This window comes from Oncorhynchus kisutch, linkage group LG1, assembly GCF_002021735.2.
Source record: "Oncorhynchus kisutch isolate 150728-3 linkage group LG1, Okis_V2, whole genome shotgun sequence".
Classification (NCBI taxonomy): Eukaryota; Metazoa; Chordata; class Actinopteri; order Salmoniformes; family Salmonidae; genus Oncorhynchus; species Oncorhynchus kisutch.
This window is the reverse complement of record NC_034174.2, coordinates 50,612,261-50,632,526: the sequence shown is the minus strand read 5'-3', so window position 1 is coordinate 50,632,526 and position 20,266 is coordinate 50,612,261. Positions and strand designations below refer to the sequence as shown.

Here is a 20,266-nt window from a genome sequence, read left to right as displayed (position 1 = left end):
GTGTGGTACTTCAGTATGGATACATTTATTGACGTTGCCATTTCTCTTCATGCTTGAGAACAAAACCAGCTACTACAGGAATTACCCAAAGGCATGAGAACACTGTGTATTACCAGCATAAAGAGATGTGTGTTTTCAGATGAAATGGTCGGACACACACACATACACACACACAGAGCAGACGACTATAAACAAAGCGTGAGCCCACTGATTTATGCTAGGGCTGGGCGGTATACTATATACCGGTATTAATTCACAGTCCGGCTTGAATTTGACTTTACCTTCTATAACGGTATTTCAATGTTTGGTTTGTTAAATGTGATACGCAACTCTGTCCGTTTTTATAGTTTACTCGTTTGCTACTTGAGTAACCTCACTCCTTCTCATGCTGCTCCTACCCCCTGTCACTCAAGGAGAGAGCAGTTGCTCAACCACGGAGTCACTGAGAAATGTATTGCCTTTCATTCTGCCTGGTCAAATGGATGCAACAATGTTGGTGACATGCTGCTTTCCACAAGCGTTATATAATTACACTATTAGTTTGTGTATCTCACTGTCTGAAACTACTGCTTGTTAGTTTGTCTTTTCTTAACAAGGTGTTGTCTCCCAGCTCTAAATTATGCCCTGATAGGAAACGATCAGGAAGTCTCTAGTGAACAACAAACAACCACCAGCTGTGTTCTTACCATGGAACCACAGCCATGATGTCGCTCAGAAACACTACACCAACTATCGACAGTATACTTTATGTCATGTATGCTACATTTTGCATTCAACATGAAAATGCCAACCACAGAAATGAAATACAGCCAATCATATTTATAAATCAGAGAACTTGTGAGTTTTTGTAGAACTTGGCTGTCTGTGTAAAGTATACCTGTATTGCACTACTTTGAAGTGATTAAGGACACTTTATGACCGCATTGTTATGAAGTGCTTTTTGAGACACATATAGGAGACATCTCTATCACTCATAAAGTGCTTCAAGTGTAGGCTACCCTTACGACCACATAAAGTAGCGTGCTCAGTCAGTGAAATGTTGTCGTAGTCCTATTTGAAGCACAGAGCACAAATTTGGTCACACCCTGTGTGCAACACCAAATGGTTTTTCTCCCTGGTGTGGTAAATGGAACACATAAGATTTAATCAGAATGTGTCAAAAATAGGGGGAAAGTCGATGATAATATTAACACGATTAACAGTTATCACTTCCGTTTTTCTGTTGCTAAAAATAGACACAAGGCAAACTTCTGGTCTATGTTGACATCTTAGCTTTCACAACCATCGTTTTTCTCTCTCGGGTGCTGCTGCAACAGCCTACCACCACACACAGACACACAGACACAAACACACACAGACATACTCATACATGCATACAAACACACACACACTCACAGACACACACACACTCACAGACACACACACAGAGAAACTGAAACAGTGACATCCTGTTGCTAAAGTTAGTCTGCACCATTGACATCCTCTTTTTCATTTAGGCAAGCAGACACTGCTATTTTGGTTGAATGTGTGTATGCGTTCCTGTTATTTTTAACAACTCAACCTCACAATCAAGATATTGTTTATTGTTGGGTGAAGGTGAAGGTGAACGGAAAGTAGCATAGTGGAGTTGCTAGTGGAGTTGCATTCTGCTATCACAGAATACATACAGTGGGGCAAAAAAGTATTTAGTCAGCCACCAATTGTGCAAATTCTCCCACTTAAAAAGATGAGAGGCCTGTAATTTTCATCATAGGTACACTTCAACTATGACACACAAAATGAGAGAAAAAAATGCAGGAAATCACACTGTAGGATTTTTAATGAATTTATTTGCAAATTATGGTGGAAAATAAGTATTTGGTCAATAACAAAAGTTTATCTCAATACTTTGTTTATATACCCTTTGTTGGCAATGACAGAGGTCAAACGTTTTCTGTAAGTCTTCACAAGGTTTTCACACACTGTTGCTGGTATTTTGGCCCATTCCTCCATGCAGATCTCCTCTAGAGCAGTGATGTTTTGGGGCTGTTGCTGGGCAACACAGACTTTCAACTCCCTCCAAAGATTTTCTATGGGGTTGAGATCTGGAGACTGGCTAGGCCACTCCAGGACCTTGAAATGCTTCTTACGAAGCCACTCCTTCGTTGCCCGGGCGGTGTGGTTGGGATCATTGTCATGCTGAAAGACCCAGCCACGTTTCATCTTCAATGCCCTTGCTGATGGTAGGCTTTGTTACTTTGGTCCCAGCTCTCTCCAGGTCATTCACTAGGTCCCCCCGTGTGGTTCTGGGATTTTTGCTCACCGTTCTTGTGATCATTTTGACCCCACGGGGTGAGATCTTGCGTGGAGCCACAGATTGAGGGAGATTATCAGTGGTCTTGTATGTCTTCCATTTCCTAATAATTGCTCCCACAGTTGATTTCTTCAAACCAAGCTGCTTACCTATTGCAGATTCAGTCTTCCCAGCCTGGTGCAGGTCTACAATTTTGTTTCCGGTGTCCTTTGACAGCGCTTTGGTCTTGGCCATAGTGGAGTTTGGAGTGTGTCTGTTTGAGGTTGTGGACAGGTGTCTTTTATACTGATAACAAGTTCAAACAGGTGCCATTAATACAGGTAACGAGTGGAGGACAGAGGAGCCTCTTAAAGAAGAAGTTACAGGTCTGTGAGAGCCAGAAATCTTGCTTGTTTGTAGGTGACAAATACTTATGTTCCACCATCATTTGCAAATATATTCATTAAAAATCCTACAATGTGATTTTCTGGATTGGTTTTCTCATTTTGTCTGTCATAGTTGAAGTGTACCTATGATGAAAATTACAGGCCTCTCTCATATTTTTAAGTGGGAGAACTTGCACAATTGGTGGCTGACTAAATACTTTTTTGCCCCACTGTAAAGGGCTGGAATTGTTGTTATTTTATTAGGATCCCCATTAGCTGTTGCAAAAGTAGCAGCTACTCTTCCTGGGGTCCACAAGAAACATGAAACATGACATAATAGACAAGAACAGCAAAAAAAAAAAAGTGTAACTTTGTTTATTGAATTGTAAGTTATTTGGTAGTAATATAAAACAACACATAAAAGACAACAATACAGCAAAACAGAGAGCGAGACAGACGTAAAAAATACAAGAATTAAAGGACAAGAATGTATTTCTTTTTTGATACTGTTGTTTTACGTCAACAAGCACAGATAATACAGTCATTAACATCCGAGATGTCATGTATGCACATACCAGGCCTCTTACATCACCAATATATAAATATATATCACTCTGGAACTGCAGGGAAATGTAGTCATTTAACATAAGAAAAAAAGGGAGCCCACATTTCAAAGAATTTGTCTACAGGCCCATTGAGTGTGTGTTTCATATTTTCCAAATTTATGCAATTCAAAATTGATTTAATCCAAAGAGCATGAGAAGGGGGTGCAGAGGATTTCCATCTAAGTAAAATGAATTGTCTCGCTAACAAAGTGACAAAGGTAATTACATCCTTATTCATTTTGGTCAATTGTATGGTGGGTAAGGAAACACCAAATAGTGCAGTAAAAGGGTCTGGCTCAATCTGTGTGCAGCTTAATTCTGAGAGTGTGTTAAAGATGTCTTTACAGAAACCAACAAGAGATGGGAAACACCAAAACATGTGTATATGATTAGCAGGACACTGATTACATCGTAAACAATTAGCTTTCACATCCTTGTCAATTTTGGATAATCTTGCTTTGGTCCAGTGGGCCCTATGAATGAGTTTGCATTGAATGAAACCGTGTCGAGCGCAAATAGAAGAGCTATGCATCTTTTTGAGTGCCTCTTCCCATAGTTCATCAGATATTTCTTCACCCAGTTCCTCCTCCCATGAGGATTTAATATTGTTTAATGAGACGGTTTGTAGTGAGCAAATTTGACTATAGATTATTGACACTGTGCCTTTCTGAGTAGAAAGTGGGATACGAAATGTGTCGAACTGCGTTTCACCAGGAAGGGTGGGGAATCCTGGATCTATGCTGTGGACATAACTCGGGACTTGTAAGAACCTAAAGAAATTATGTCTGGGGAGACCAAATTTAGCTGATAATTGTTCAAACCTACTCAAATGTATTGTTAATATACAGATCCCTGAATCTTTTAATACCGAGACTAGACCAAGTTGAGAAAGCAACCATCAACCATAGATGGGGGAAAAGCTGGGTTTGAGGCTACCAAATAAGAGGTTGTCTGAAACCCAAAGTGGCGCCTAAATTGATTCCAGATCTTCAATGTTGTTTTGACACATATATTGATGGTGAAGGAGGAGTAAGGGCCTGTAACGGAGGAGAAAGCGAGGGAAGACAATGATGCCGGTGTAGATGAGATGGCCTCCATCTCGAGCCAAATTGGGGGTGGGAATATCTCTCTGCTCTGCAACAGGTACTGAATGATCCTAAGGTTAGCGGCCCAATAATATAATCTGAAATCCGGTAGAGCTAGACCGCCGACTGGTTTGGGCCTCTGCAAAAGCTGTTTTCGTATCCTGGGGGGCTTTTTGTCCCGTATAAAGGGTAGTATTAGGCCATCGATCGTTGTGAAAAATGTATTGGGAAGGCACAATTGGAAGGCACTGATGGAGATATAAGAATTTATGGTGGGCATTCATTTTAATATAATTAATTATTGCGACTAAGTAGAGGTGTAACAAAGACCAGCGTTCCAAATCATCCATAGTACAGGTTAAAAGAGGAGCAAAGTTGGCTTGAAAAAGCTTTTCAAATCTGATTGTGACATGTTCCCCCAATTTTTTTGTGGCCATATTAAGCCGCATCAATTGGCTTTTACTGAGATTCAGTTTATACCCTGATAAGTGACCGAAGGATGCGAAAGTGGCAAGGGCAGCAGGAACAGAGACAGAAAGGTTGGATGTGTATAATAATAAATCATCTGCATATAAAGACAGTTTGTGTTCGTGTCCGTATCTGACTATACCTTTGATAAGGGGGTTGGAGCGAAGTGCTATTGCAAGTGGATCTATGGCGAGGGCAAACAGTAAGGGACTTAAAGGCCAACCCTGGCATGTCGATCGTTGCAAAGGGAAGCAAACTGATTGAGTGTTATTGGTCCTGACAGAGGCTTGAGGGGATGAATACAGAAGTCTCATCCCCTCAATTTGGAGCCAAAGACGAATTTATTTAGAGTGTAAAAAATGTATTTCCATTCCACCCAGTCAAACGCTTTCTCCACATCCAGGGATACAATGGCTTCAGAGGTATTGGTGACAAAAGGATTATATATAATATTAAATAATCATTGAATATTGACATCTATTTTTAATAAATCCTGTTTGATATACGGAGAGATAATTGATGGGATGACTGTTTCCAGACGCGTTGCCAGAAGTTTGGCTAGAATTTTATAGTCAACATTTAGCAGGCTAATTGGACGGTATGATACACAGTCAAGAGGGTCTTTGATTTTTTCAAGAATAAGACAAATGGTTGCCTGAGTGAGAGTCTGTGGGAGAACACCATTTACAAATGCTTCATTGTACATTTCAATTAGAATAGGGGCTATTTTGTAAATAAACTTTTAATAAAACTCTGCCGAGTAGCCATCAGGCCCTAAGCTTCTCCCAGATTGAAGGCATTTGACAGCATTAGATAATTCTTCAACAGTGATCGGCTGCTCTAATTTTTTTTACCAAATCCCGGCTGACCGAAGGCACAGCAAGTAAGTGGAAGAAATCATCCAATTTCAATGTATCCGCTTTACTTTCAGAAGTATATAGAGACTGGTACAATCTCTTGAACTCGTCATTGATCCCTCTATGGGCTAATGATATCCCAGACGATGTACAAATACAGCATGTTAACATAGATAGCCTATCCCTTTTCAGTTTGTCAAACACAGGTTTTCCAACAGTTTGGTAAGAGCTGACAGCAAGCTGATGGGTCTGCTGTTAGAACCAGTAAAGGCCCCTTTACCACTCTTGGGTAGCAGAATGAATTTGGCTTCCCTCCAGGTCTGAGGACAAAGATTTTCCTCTGGGATCAGATTAAAGATATGACAGATAGGAGTGGCTATGGAGTCAGCTACCATCCTCAGTAGCTTTCCATCTAAGTTGTTAATGCCAAGAGGTTTGTCATTATTGATCGATAACAATACGTTTTCCACCTCTCCCACACTAACTTTCAAAATTCAAACTTGCAATGCTTTTCTTTCATTATTAGGTTTTTATGCATGAGTATGATGGCTCATTGTTCGTTGTTGGCATTTCCTGCCTAGGTTTTCCCACTTTGCCAATGAAGTAATCATTAAAATAATTGGCAACATCAAATGGTTTTGTGATGAATAAGCCATCTGATTCGATCTTTCTTCCCAAAATGTAATTTAAAGTACTCCAAAGTTTTTTGGCTTCATAATACAGTTTCTTCTTCTTTTTGTTGAGTTTAGTCACATAATTTCTCAAGTCAGCCAGTCAGATATGCAACCAGACTTATTATCCATCTCTTTCAACCATATAGTTTTTCAATTCCTCATCAATCCATGGAGACTTAACAGTTCTAACAGTCAGTTCTTTTAACATGTTCATGTTTATCAATAATTGTAAGAAGCAATTTCATAAATTCATCAAGTGAAGCATCTAGATGCTCCTTATTAATCACATCAGGCCAACAAATATTTGTAATATTATCCACAGAAATGTAACAGCAAAATCTTTTGTTTGGTCTCTTAAACATACCACCATATTGCTAACACCTATCTGACCATTTCGGGTTCATCGAGCGGCCATTTTGGATTGAGCGGTTGTGGTTGCCAAGGCTCAGTCTTTAATACAGCCCAGCAGCTGCCTTCCGCAACAGTGCCCCCTACTCAGTGCCCCAGTCATGAATTTACAGCAGGTACAACCAACTGGGGGGGGGGGGGGGGGTTGTACCCGCTGTACAGTAACAGTAGGATCTTGATCACCCTGTTGCAAGAGAACTTTCCTGCAACGCATGAAATGTTAATCTTGTAGTCTATTTGAGGTTTGAAAAGGCTTCTACAGTCTGAAATGTTTAAGTCGAAATTATAAACTTTAGAAGACTTTTTAAGCCTCAAATAGAATACAAGTATTACATTTCTTGGATGGAAAGTTCTCCTGCAACAGGGTGATCAAGATCCTACTGTACATCTGTATAAGATCAATTGCAGATATAACAACAGTCTAACTTGGCATTCTGATGGAATTAGTTGGAACACATTGAGCCAAACTAAGCTGAACCAAGCTGTAAATATCAGAGTCAGCACTGTTTGGCATGGTAGTTTGAAAATGGTAAGCAGCCACTGTCCTAGGAACCCTCCCTCCATCTTTCCCTCCCTCCATCCCTTCCTCCCTACATCCTTCCATCCTTCTCCTTCACTACTGGAGGAATCCACAGCTGTTGGGGACAGTCTGTCCCTCTGCTTGCAAGCAGCTGGAGAATCCATCCCCTTCCTTACTGTGTGTGTGTGTGTGTGTGTGTGTGTGTGTGTGTGTGTGTGTGTGTGTGTGTGTGTGTGTGTGTGTGTGTGTGTGTGTGTGTGTGTGTGTGAGAAAAAGTGTGTGGGTGTGTGTGTCTAAGTACGCCTTTGTATGCCTGTGTGTGTCATTCGAGTGTGTTTATGAATGTCCGTGTGTGTGCCAGTGTATTAATAGTGCACATTTGTCTCTTTACGGCACACAGCACGTCTTTGTGTGGGTTGAAGTAGTATACGTAGGTAACTAGGCGTGCTAGTTTATTTATAGTGTCACCAGTTGGGTAACACTTGTGTCACTGTGAATATTCCTGCAAAGCACGTGTGTGCATATGTTCAAGTGTATGTGTGTGTGTGTATATACTGTTTATATATATATTTATAGCATCACCCCGCTTGCCACACATTTGTCTCTTTGTGAGTGTATGGCGTGTTTGTGTGTGCATGTGTGGTATATATGCATGTCAATGTATTAATAGTGTCATGAATTGCATGCACACACTCGTGTGCATGCACGAGTCCTATGGAGGGTGTGTGAAAGAGAATGTTTACTTACACAAACCATGCGATTGGCATTGCTCTTCCATGCAATCTAATGCATACAAAGCAGCATAGAGTGGATGCATATTTATGCTGCTTTGTATGCATTAGATTGCATGGACATATTCTGCTGTACTAACATACCCAGCTAACAAATCTAAGTAAAGAGAACATTTTTGTAATGTTGCCCGTAACGTTACCCAGATGTTTGAGTGTCCAGCTTTCCGTTAGTTAGGGGAACATTCTATAAGGGTTGGGTGGTATACCGTATATACCGTATCCCGGGGTATTTCGAAATACCCTCAATATGATTTTCCAACAGTGTCAATACCGTTGTTTTAATACATTTGAATATTTGTACTTTTTATATAAATACCTGCAGTCAACTTGTGCACTATGCAACAGATAAAACAGATCGTGTTCATCATTTCGCCTGTTAGATACTTTTTCCTTTTAAAGATTTCTGGTACTAGTTTTCAGAAACCGAACAGCTGAATGATCATCTCCTGAAACGTGCCTAGAACATTAATATCTTATATTCTGAAACATGGCCACCATATGCTGTGAATGGTTCATGGGACATTATTGGAATATTCTCTTAGTCCACAGAAAACGTTCTCATAAAATGTGTCTAGGACATTAATATAGTGCTCCCGAGTGGCGCAGCAGTCTAAGGCACTGCATCTCAGTGCTAGAGCTGTCACTACAGACCCTGGTTCGATTCCATGATGTATCACAACCAGCCATGATTGGGAGTCCCATAGGGCGGCGCACAATTGGCACAGCGTCGTCCAGGTTAGGGCTTGTCCGGGTTAGGCCGTCATTGTAAATAAGAATGAGTTCTTAACTGACTTGCCTAGTTAAATAAAGGTTCAATTAAAAAAAAAAAGATTAAAAAAAGATCTTGTATACTGAAAACATGGCAACCATATTCTGTGTATGTTTGGTGGGACGTTGATGGAATATTCTCTTAACCCTTAGAAACCTGGACACAGGAATGTTCTTAAAACGTTCCCATGAAATGAGTCTAGAAAATGAATATAGAATATTCAGAGAATATGGTAACCACGTTCTGGGTAAGTTCTGTTTGACAGTAAGGGAATGGTCTCTTGGAAACAGTCCTTGCACGTCACTGGAACATTCCTATGAAAACATTAGGTAATGACCAGTGTTGGGGAAGATACTCTGAAAATATAGTTACCAAGCTACCAATGAATTCAACCTGGAAGAAGTTAAGCTACACTAAAGCTACCCTTAATACAAATACTAAAGTTACTTTCAAAACGTAGTTCACTACAGATATTTTAAAAAGCCAGCATGATGAAGTAACAACTAACTTTGCCACCGCAAAAGTAACACTTCCTCTTACTTGACTATACCAATTTAACTGGGTGGCACAAAAAGACACTTTGTGCAAAAGAGGCACTTTCTCTCTCACTCACTCACTCACTCTCTCACTCACTCACTCACTCACTCACTCACTCACTCACTCACTCACTCACTCACTCACTCACTCACTGTCTTGCACTCTCATTTCAAGCAGTCTTCCTCTCTTTCCCCCGCCCCCCTCTCTCTCTCTCTCTCTCTCTCTCTCTCTCTCTCTCTCTCTCTCTCTCTTTCACAACTCTTTTTCACTTTCTCTCTTTCTCTCTCTTTGTTAATTTTGTACTTCATCCTTCCCAATGGCTCCACTCCACTATAACTGTGTTGGAACAATGGCCGATCAATCAAAAGGTCAGAGGTCAAAGTCATGGGTGTGTCAAGTCTTTTCACGAAGCCGATCCCCTCAGGGCTAAGGTGAGGGGTCGCTGACTCATAGTTGAGAGACGAGAGAGACATTAGAGAGAGAAAAGGAGAAAGATGTGTGAGAAAAAGAAAGAGAGAGAGTCACAAGCCCACCAGTTCCTAAGCATGCTGCTCAACATTTCTCACGGCTAAAACAGACTCACAATTGTTAAACGCAGTTCAAAGGGTCAAGAGAGCCAGGTTTTGGGCTATGAAAAACAAGTGTAAAAAAGTGTAAAGTGTAAAAAAACGGAGGTAACATTCTCAGAAGTAGAGGCTCATAACAATGTCATGAGATTGACTTGATGCCTGTGCTAACTTGACAATAGATACGGTATAACACTGGTATAACATGGTATAAATATATTAAACAATTTATTAAAACACACTGTTTTGCAATGAAAGACTACAGTAGCTTTAACAGGGTTGCACCATGGTGTAAGACCGAGGATAGCTAGTTTCTGTACATTGACTTCAATACAAAACCTAGGAGGCTCGTGGTTATCACCCCATACCTTATCCTTACACATTAACTATGGCAACTTCTGGAGGACATCCTCCAACCTATCAGAACTGTTGCAGCATTAACTGACATGTGGTCCATCCAATCAAAGGATAAGAGAATCAAATCAAATCAAATGTATTTATATAGCCCTTCGTACATCAGCTGATATCTCAAAGTGCTGTACAGAAACCCAGCCTAAAACCCCAAACAGCAAGCAATGCAGGTGTAAAAGCAGAATGAATTGGATACTGAAAGCATAAGCTACAGCCAGCTAGTACTGCAGTGCATAACATGTGGTGAGCAGTTGACTCAAAGAGAGAGAAAGACAACAGTTTAACAGTTTTGAAGAAATGTATTTATTTAAAAATAAAGGAGAATCAAGAGAGCGAGAAAGAGAGCGAGAGATAGCGATATTTTGTTGAATTATTTTTTACCTTCACTTACTTAGCCAGTGAATGCAGCTAGCTAGTTTAGCCTACTCAAACACCCGGCTCAAACAGAGAGGGATGCTATGTTTGCTAGCTGGCTATGACTATCCCATAATGGAACTTTTTCAAGTCAAGATATTAGTTTGGTTTTATAAATTTATTGCCACCGGGGCCCACCGGTATAACTGCTAAACTGCTCGCTGCTGACTGTACTGCGTGATTGTAGGGCGTTTACTAACATGTTAGTTCTAGTAGCTATGTTGACTATGATGTTAATATGAATGGCGACAGAGGGAGATGGCTGACGTTTTATGATCCCAGAACCAATTCAGCTATTGTGTATGTTTTCGCATAATTTGTAACTTATTTTGTACATAATGTTTCTGTCATGGTGTCTTATGACCGAAAAGAGCTTCTAGATATCAGCACAGTGATTACTCACCCCATACTGGAGGAATACTTTTTCTTCAAGGAGTCAGACGGGAAGGATTTACTTCAGACGCCCAACAAGGCTCTCATCACTGTCATTCGCAGGAGAAAGAGACTTAGGTATTGGGGACGAAGGTCCAGGTGCATTGTAAGGATCCGATACCGAGAGGGTAATCTAACTTTACCATCGGTCCTATTAGCCAACGTACAATCAATCGATAATAAAATAGACAATTTACAATCACGTATATCCTACCAACGGGACATGGTACATACAGCTGGTGGGTTTTAAGCTTTTTGGTAGGCCTCTGTTAAGATAAGGGGTGGCGGTCTATGTATATTTGTAAACAACAGCTGGTCCACAAAATCTAAGGAAGTCTCGAAGTTTTGCTCGCCTGAGGTAGAGTATCTCATGATACGCTGTAGACCACACTATTTACAAAGATAATTTTCATCTGTATTTTTCGTAGCTGTCTATATACCACCACAAACCGATGCTGGCTCTAAGACCGCACTCAATGAGATGTATGCGGCCATAAGCAAACAGGAAAACGCTCATCCAGAGGCGGTGCTCCTAGCGGCCGGGAACTTTAATGCAGGGAAACAAACCATTTTACCTCAATTCTACCAGGTATTTTCATCAATAAGTTTGTCATCCCCAAAGTGACCGTAAGTACATACCCCAACCAGAAGCCATGGATTACAGGCAACATCCGCACTGAGCTAAAAGGTAGAGCTTTTAGCTTTCAATGAGTGGGAATCTAAACCGGAAGCTTATAAGAAATCCCGCTATTCCCTCCGACGAACCATCAAACAGGCAGAGCGTCAATACAGGACTAAGATTGAATCGTACTACACTGGCACCGACACTCGTCGCATGTGGCTGGGTTTGCAAACTATTACAGACTACAAAGGGAAGCACAGCCGTGAGCTGCCTAGTGACACGAGCCTACCAGATGAGCTAAATAACTTCTATGCTCGCTTCGAGGAAAGTAACACTGAAGCATGCATGAGAGCAATCGCTGTTCCAGATGACTGTGTGATCATGCTTTCCGTAGCCGATGTGAGTAAGACCTTTAAACAGGTCAACATTCACAAGGCCAGACGGAGTACCAGGATGTGTACTCTGAGCATGCGCTGACCAACTGGCAAGTGTCTTCACTGACATTTTCAACCTGTCCTTTATTGAGTCTGTAATACCCACATGTTTCAAGCAGACCACCATAGTCCCTGTGTCCAAGAACAGTCAAATAAACTGCCTAAATGACTACTGACCCGTAGCACTCACATCTGTAGCCATGAAGTGCTTTGAAAGGCTGGTAATGGCTCACATCAACACCATTCTCCCAGAAACCCTAGACCCACTTCAATTTGCATACCGCCCCAAACAGATCCACAGATGATAAAATCTCTACTGCACTCAACACTGCCCTTTCCCACCTGGATAAAAGGAACACCTATGTGAAAATGCTATTCATTGACTACAGCTCAAAATTCAACAGCATAGTGCCCTCAAAGCTCATCACTAAGCTAAGGACCCTGGGACTAAACACCTCCCTCTGCAACTGGATCCTGGACTTCCTGAAGGGCCGCCCCCAGGTGGTAAGGGTAGGTAATAACACATCTGCCATGCTGATCCTCAATGTCCCCTCAGGGGTGCCTGCTAAGTCCCTTCCTGTAGTCCCTGTTCACTCATGACTGCATGTGTTGGAGTCACACAACAGTGGTAGGCCTGATCACCGACAACGACGAGACCGCCTTATAGGGAGGAGGTCAGAGACCTGGCCGTGTGGTGCCAGGACAACAACCTCTTCCTCAACGTGATCAAGGTCAAGGAGATGATTGTGGACTACAGGAAAAGTAGTGGAGCAGGTTTGAGAGCGTCAAGGTCCTTGGTGTCCACATCACCAACAAACTATCATGGTCCAAACACACTAAGACAGTTGTGAAGAAGGCACGATAAAGTCTATTCCCCCTCAGGAGATTGAAAAGATTTGGCATGGGTCCTCAGATCCTCAAAAGGTTCTACAGCTGCACAATCGAGAGCATGGTTGCCTCACTGCCTGGTATGGCAACTGCTCGGCCTCCGACCACAAGGCACTACAGAGGGTAGTGCATACAGCCCAGTACTTGGGCCAACCTTCCTGTCATCCAGGACCTCTATACCAGGCGGTGTCAGAGGAAGGCCCTAAAAATTGTCAAAGACTCCACCCTAGTCATAGACTGTTCTCTCTGCCACCGCACGGCAAGCGGTACCAGAGCGGCAAGTCTAGGTCCAAGAGGCTTCTTAACAGCTTTTACCACCAAGCTATCAGACTCCGGAACAGCTAATCAAAGGGCTACCCTGACCGCTCCTTTACTCTGCTGCTACTGTCTGTTTATTAGTCACTTTAATAACTCTACCTACATGTACTGATTACCTCAATTACCTCGACTAACCGGTGCCCCCGCACATTGACTCTGTACCGGTACACCCTGCATACAGCCTCGCTATTGTTATTTTACTGCTGCTGTTGAATTCATTATTAGTAACTTTTATTTTCTATACTTTTTTTTCTAAAAGCATTGTTGGTTAAGGGCTTGTAAGTAAGCATTTCTCTATAAGGTCTACACCTGTTGTATTCAGAGCATGTAACATATTTGATTTGATTCGAATATGGTGACAACAATGTAGGCTGTGTTTAGGCTGTGTGTATCTGTCACCTTGATTACTCAAATTTCTCTCAACCTGTGCAACTATGTTGTAAACTTTAATTCATAGGCTAGGTTGTAGCAACCTTATGATGGATATAGGGAATAGAGAAAAAATTGAGTGTCATCATCAAACCTATCGATGTGACAGTCATCCAATATGCTGTAATAGAAATAAGGCCATGCTCATACAAAAATAATCATCCTCCCTCATCTTAAATGGCACCGCCACTGGTGCGATATGCAGAAATCACTCCTCCATATCCTGGATGCTAAAATGCTAATAGTTTGCCTAATTTCAGATTTCGTGAAAAAACAAGGTTCCTTGTTATTGTACCACCTAAACTGCTGTAAAATGTTTTCAATAACCCAAAAATATAGTATTTTCAGCTGTTTGAAGCTGGTGTACAAAACCAAACGTAACATACACAAAAATTAAACTTTAGGATGGGAAGCCTATAAATAGTACACATAGAACAGATCTAGCGCGTCTTAGACTTGGTTTCAATGAGAATGACAGATCTATAACTGACATTTCTATGTGAATTTCATCACCCAAAAAGTTACATATTGCAGCTTTCAATGGCTATAAGGTTACAGTTGAAGTCGGAAGTTTACCTACTCTAGGTTGTTTTTCAACCACTCCACAAATTCCTTGTTAACAAACTATAGTTTTGGCAAGTTGTTTAGGACATCTACTTTATGCATGACACAAGTCATTTTTCCAAAAATTGTTTACGGACAGATCATTTCACTTAGAATTCACTGTATAGCAATTCCAGTGGGTCAGAAGTTAACATACACTAAGTTGACTGTGCCTTTAAACAGCTTGAAAAATCCAGAAAATTATGTCATGGCTTTAGAAGTTTCTGATAGGCTAATTGACATCATTTGAGTCAATTGGAGGTGTACCTGTGGATGTACTTCAAGGCCTACCTTCAAACTCTGTGCCTCTTTGCTTGACATCATGGGAAAATCAAAAGCAATCAGCCAAGACATTAGAAAGAAAATTGTAGACCTCCACAAGTCTGATTCATCCTTAGGAGCAATTTCCAAACGCCTGAAAGTACCACGTTCATCTGTACAAACAATAGTACTCAAGTATAAACACCATGGGACCACGCAGCCGTCATACCGCTCTCCAAGAGATGAACGTACTTTGGAGCGAAAAGTGCATATCAATCCCAGAACAACAACAAAGGACCTTGTGAAGATGCTGGAGGAACCAGTTACAAAAGTATCTATATCCACAGTAAAATGAGTCCTATATCAACATAACCTGAAACACCACTCAGCAAGGATGAAGCCACTGCTCCAAAACCACCATAAAAAAGACAAACTACGGTTAGTAACTGTACATGGGGACAAATATCGTACTTTTTGGAGAAATGGCCTCTGGTCTGATTAAACAAAAATAGAACTGTTTGGCCATAATGACCATTGTTGTGTTTGGAGGAAAAAGGGGGAGGCTTGCAAGCCGAAGAACATCATCCCAACCGTGAAATGCAGGAGTCGCAGCACTTGTTGTGGGGGTGCTTTGCTGCAGGAGGGATTGTGCACTTCACAAAATAGATGGCATCACGAGGAGGGAAATTATGTGGATATATTGAAGCAACATCTCAAGACATCAGTCAGAAAGGTAAAGCTTGGTCGCAAATTGGTCTTCCAAATGGACAATGACTCCAAGCATACTTCCTAAGTTGTGGAAAAATGGCTTAAGGACATTAAGGACAGCAAAGTCAAAATACTGGAGTGGCCATCACAAAATAGAAAATTTCTTGGCAGAACTGAAAAAGTGTGTGCGAGCAAGGAGGCCTACAAACCTGACTCAGTTACACTCTCAGTTACACTCAGTTGCTCTGTCAGGAGGAATGGGCTAAAATTCACCCAACTTATTGTGGGAAGCTTGTGGAAGGCTAACCAAAATGTTTGACCCAAGTTAATCAATTTAAAGGCAATGCTACCAAATATTAATTGAGTGTATGTTAACCTCTGACCCACTGGGGATGTGATGAAAGAAATAAAAGCTGAAATAAATCATTCTCTCTACTACTATTCTGACATTTCACATTCTTAAAATAAAGTGGTGATCCAAACTGACCTAAGATAGAGGATTTTTACTCAGATTTAATGTCAGGAATTGTGAAAAACTAAGTTTAAATGTATTTGGCTAAGGTGTATGCAAACTCCCGACTTCAACTGTATGTGTGCACATATCATGTTTTTTTGGTTCAAATGCGATCTGTGTAGACAAATGTGATGTTAGTTTGGTAGCTCACACATGCATGTATGCAAACACACACACATACACACACTGCAGTACTGCTATATTTTGAGGGAGTGTGTGTGCGGTTAGCTGAGCTGGTTTAAAACCAGGAAGAGGCAACAACATGATCTTCACGTCTAGTCCTGTCCAGCCACAACACTATCCATATTGTCAGCACTGCTCTCTCATACTTGGGTTTTTTAAGTGTTTTTTTTTCAGTAGAAAATACAAAATACACAGAGGTAGAGCAGCCAATTCCCTGTCCAGAACATCCACTTAACCCAAGTACCAACCAAGTTATATTACTTTCTTCGCTTACCTCAAAGAGTCTGCTAAGATATAGTCATGTTAACACATTCTGTTCACATTTGACATTTTTGTCATTTAGCAGATGCTCTTATCCAGAGTGCATACATTTTCATACCCCCCCCCCCCCCCCCCCCCCCCCCCCCAGTACTGTCCCCCGTGGGACTCGAACCCACAACCTTGATGTTACGAGCACCATGCTCTACCAACTGAGCACACACAAAAATAGCAACAAGCATATTATTGAGTGAACAATCACTTCATTGATACATATCAAATTACTAGCAACCAGTGTTTCAGCAGGGTCTTCTTGTTAAGGGAAAGGGGTAATGGCTAGCTAGCCATTTGATAAGCATGAATAATGCATTGTTCGGCCAAATGAGCAACTTGGCATGATGCATGTCGCATGGACTATGTTGTCATACTGTCACACTTTCCCCAAGTTATAGCACACACTATGTTACATAAAGCAAGTTCCTAAAGGACTATGGGCTGGTGTCCCAGACTGAGATTAAACCCAGACCTGGTCTAAAAAGATTTTTGAATGGAGATTTCCCATCGAGCATGCTCTTAAATCCAGAACTAGGCTTAATCTGTGTCCAGGAAACCACCCCCAAGAGTTTAGTTTGCATCGTGTTTTCCTTCTTCCTATGGAAACTGTAGTTTCGTGATACCACCCCATGAGTAAAAGTGTAGTTCAAACCCTGCACACATGGCAGTGGCACATAACAGAAACCTCCAAGGTAAGGTTATAACATTTCACTTGAACCCGCAATCGCAGTCTCCTTTACATTGTGTTTGTTATAACACTTGCAACAACTAAACAAATGGCAGTCACAACAACTGGAGTCAGCCTGAGGCTGTGACTATCCCTGTGTAATGACACTTTCAGGTAAAGTGATACTAAAAATGTTTTTAGCGCATCTATGCAGGCACCCACGCACACACACACAGGCATGCAGACAGACATGAGAGGCAGGTAGGCTCGTACACTCACACAATGTACTAAGTTGGCTATCGGAGAGGGATGGAGAGAAAGAGGGAAAGAGGAGAACAAGACGGGGAGAGAAAGAGATCTAAAAGGCTATACAAACGGAGAGTGGTGTCGATTCCTCTGGCGTGGCACACGTGAAACTGGCGTAACTATATCCTCACATTACTATGACTATGACCTCATCCTGACTAGTGTGTGTGTGTGTGTGTGTGTGTGTGTGTGTGTGTGTGTGTGTGTGTGTGTGTGTGTGTGTGTGTGTGTGCGTGCGTGCGTGCGTGCGTGTGTGTGTGTGTGTGTGAGCTAGTCTCATGTGTCCAGGTTTTTTAATTTTCTCATACACACACACATGCACACACACACATGCACACACACTCACACACACACACACACACACACACGCACACGCACACGCACACACGCATGCACACACAAACACAGCTGCTCTCCCATTGCTACAAAACATCAGCCATACTCATAAACTACTGTAGCCTACAGTACATCAAAGAACCAAGTGTTTTGCCCATTGCATGAGTCAAACTTTTCAATAACTTTATAGGTCGTATTTGAGCCTCTTGTAAATGTAATACCTTCACTGACAATAAGGCTATTCTGTCCAAGCGTATGCCTTAGTTGCACAATTACACGATTACCAATGATCTATATCACCTTGTCTAGTAATTGAGGCAACCTTAACCTACAATAAATACATGGTGTAGAATACAACCACACCACCATGCAGTTAGCGCACTCCTTTCAACAGGAAATGTAGCCTTCATTAGTTTACAGACGCACCTGAATCTACCTCAGGTTACACTACACCTGGATTCCAGACAACCTTGATATGAGTGAAATATGGAATCCTACCCGTCACTGTCGAAACGCGTCTTTCCAATCCGCCTGTCTCTATTTGAGGTCCAGATTCTATCTGTCCATCTGTTAGGAAGTAAAGGAAAACAATCGTGAGTACAACATACATTCAGCACTGAGTGAGTTTTGAGGTGCACCATTTAAGTGCATCATTACTTTCTGATGGGCAACCAGATGACGCGAGAGAATTGATTGTTTCAATAAATATCTAATCAAATACGTGGGTAAATGCAAAAGCGTGATGACCTTTCACACGCACTAAACTCTGCCTCAATTCTCCCAACATAATGCAAACGAAGAATAGAAGATTTTAAATGTAAAAGATATTGTACAGACTATTCAAGAGTAGACCAAATAATAAGTAGCCTACCTCCGTGGTTACTATTTGACACATTAATTTGAGAAGAGTTTTCTAATTTATTGACGTCTTCAACGCTGATATTAATTAGCGAATGAAATTCAACAGGGGAGCAACATGTGGTCCAATTTTGCGATACATGTAGGCCGTCTGTAATATGAGGCTACTGTAAATGTAGCGAATGAAATATCTTGACAACTCCAAAAGAAATTGACGAGCCTACTTCCTTTCGTCAAACGCGCAACAAAAAACTAAGCGAGAGGTGTTGACATAATCTGTCTAATTTTCGCATTGTTGAAGCTATAATTTCTGCGACGTTTCTGTTGAGTTGATCTGTTAGTCTAACGTTCATCTCCTTTGAGGAACAGTAAAATGAGCCAGTTCGGTCTCAGGGCTCCACCTGCTGAACTCAAAATACTCTTTGCGTGTGAGAGGGCGCGCACCCATTTTATCAGCCTGTCTGAATCATGTCCATTTGAGCTAAAAGTGGAGACCACACAATCGCACAATAACATTGAAACAGCTCACTCGAAATGCAGGGCTTTATTCAATCTGTAACGGTGAGGCGTTATGGGCCTTACAGATTCTGCCCAAGAATTGTACATGTGATTTCAGATTGAGCCGAAATTTGCAGCATTGACCGCTCGGCTGACAGGAACATCGCCTTTAACTTTCAATCGCGCTGTAATGCTGCATTTCTCTATAGAGATTGCTGCAAGGATAATAACGAGTATAGAAAGGATGTGGTATATTGTGTTGTTATAGAGTATTTCGAGTTCACACACACAAACAGAAAGGCATATGCAAGTGCCCGATGAAAAACTACAAATAGCAAGAGACATGTAGAAAATACATGCAAAGGCATTATAGTAAACAATATGGTGTTAATTGTACAATTAACAATATGGTGTTAATTGTACTGTATGTATGTGTATGAATGTAGAGTAGCAATTAGCAAATGAACACAAATAAACAAACAGACAGAAACCCACAAACAAACACAGACAATACTAGTGCACTGCCCTGATGTTCACATCCAGTAGTGTCCATAGACACTCTTCAGAGTGTGAGGGTAAGATAAGGACCATGGCAGGGAGGGAGAGACGAGATGAGTGCAGACAATGTACAGTGCCAGCCTCACCCTGCCGGAGTAGACAAAAACATGAGGTGCCAAACACACATACAACACACTCCAACAAAACTTTATTGAAAATAGGTAATGACCTTGTCACTGCAAATTCAAAACTGGACACAATGTTTTCTCTGTTGAGCAAAGAAGAGGGATAACTCCTTCTATTCAGCTTACAGTTGTAAAACATTGTGGTGTGAAGTAATAGGAAAAAAATGGCAATTATTTTTAGTGTTCGGCAGGTATGCCAAAAGGATTTTCCCTTTTCAGTCTGTGTGTGTGCCTCTGTGAAGTCAAACATCAGAAGGGAAGTGGCTGTATAGCAGTTTACCTCAACAGCATTTGCTTTGAAATCATGTACGGTTTAATGTAAAATGATATGTTCCTAACATATTTTCAAAGAATCAAACATGAATCTAAATTATGAGAGTACAAATTGTGGCCACAATTAATCAAGGATGGACCGCAAACGGTCCCCGGGCCAAAACATTAATATAAATTG

At 41.3% G+C, this 20,266-nt stretch overlaps 1 protein-coding gene across 2 annotated transcripts in view; it reads right to left on the bottom strand.

Annotated features, from left to right (window-relative positions):
- The window catches only part of LOC109891737 (histone deacetylase 7), a 97,005-nt gene that overhangs the window by 70,957 nt on the left and 5,782 nt on the right, over window positions 1–20,266 (bottom strand). Inside the window, exons 1-2 of one of the 2 annotated variants that reach the window (XM_020484233.2) lie at window positions 18,648–19,210; window positions 18,275–18,343 (exon numbers count right to left, since the gene is read on the bottom strand). The gene's annotated coding sequence lies outside the window, so the exon portion shown is untranslated. Of the gene's footprint in view, window positions 1–18,274; window positions 18,344–18,647; window positions 19,211–20,266 lie in introns of those variants that run through there. The other variant, XM_020484228.2, reaches the window with a different exon arrangement.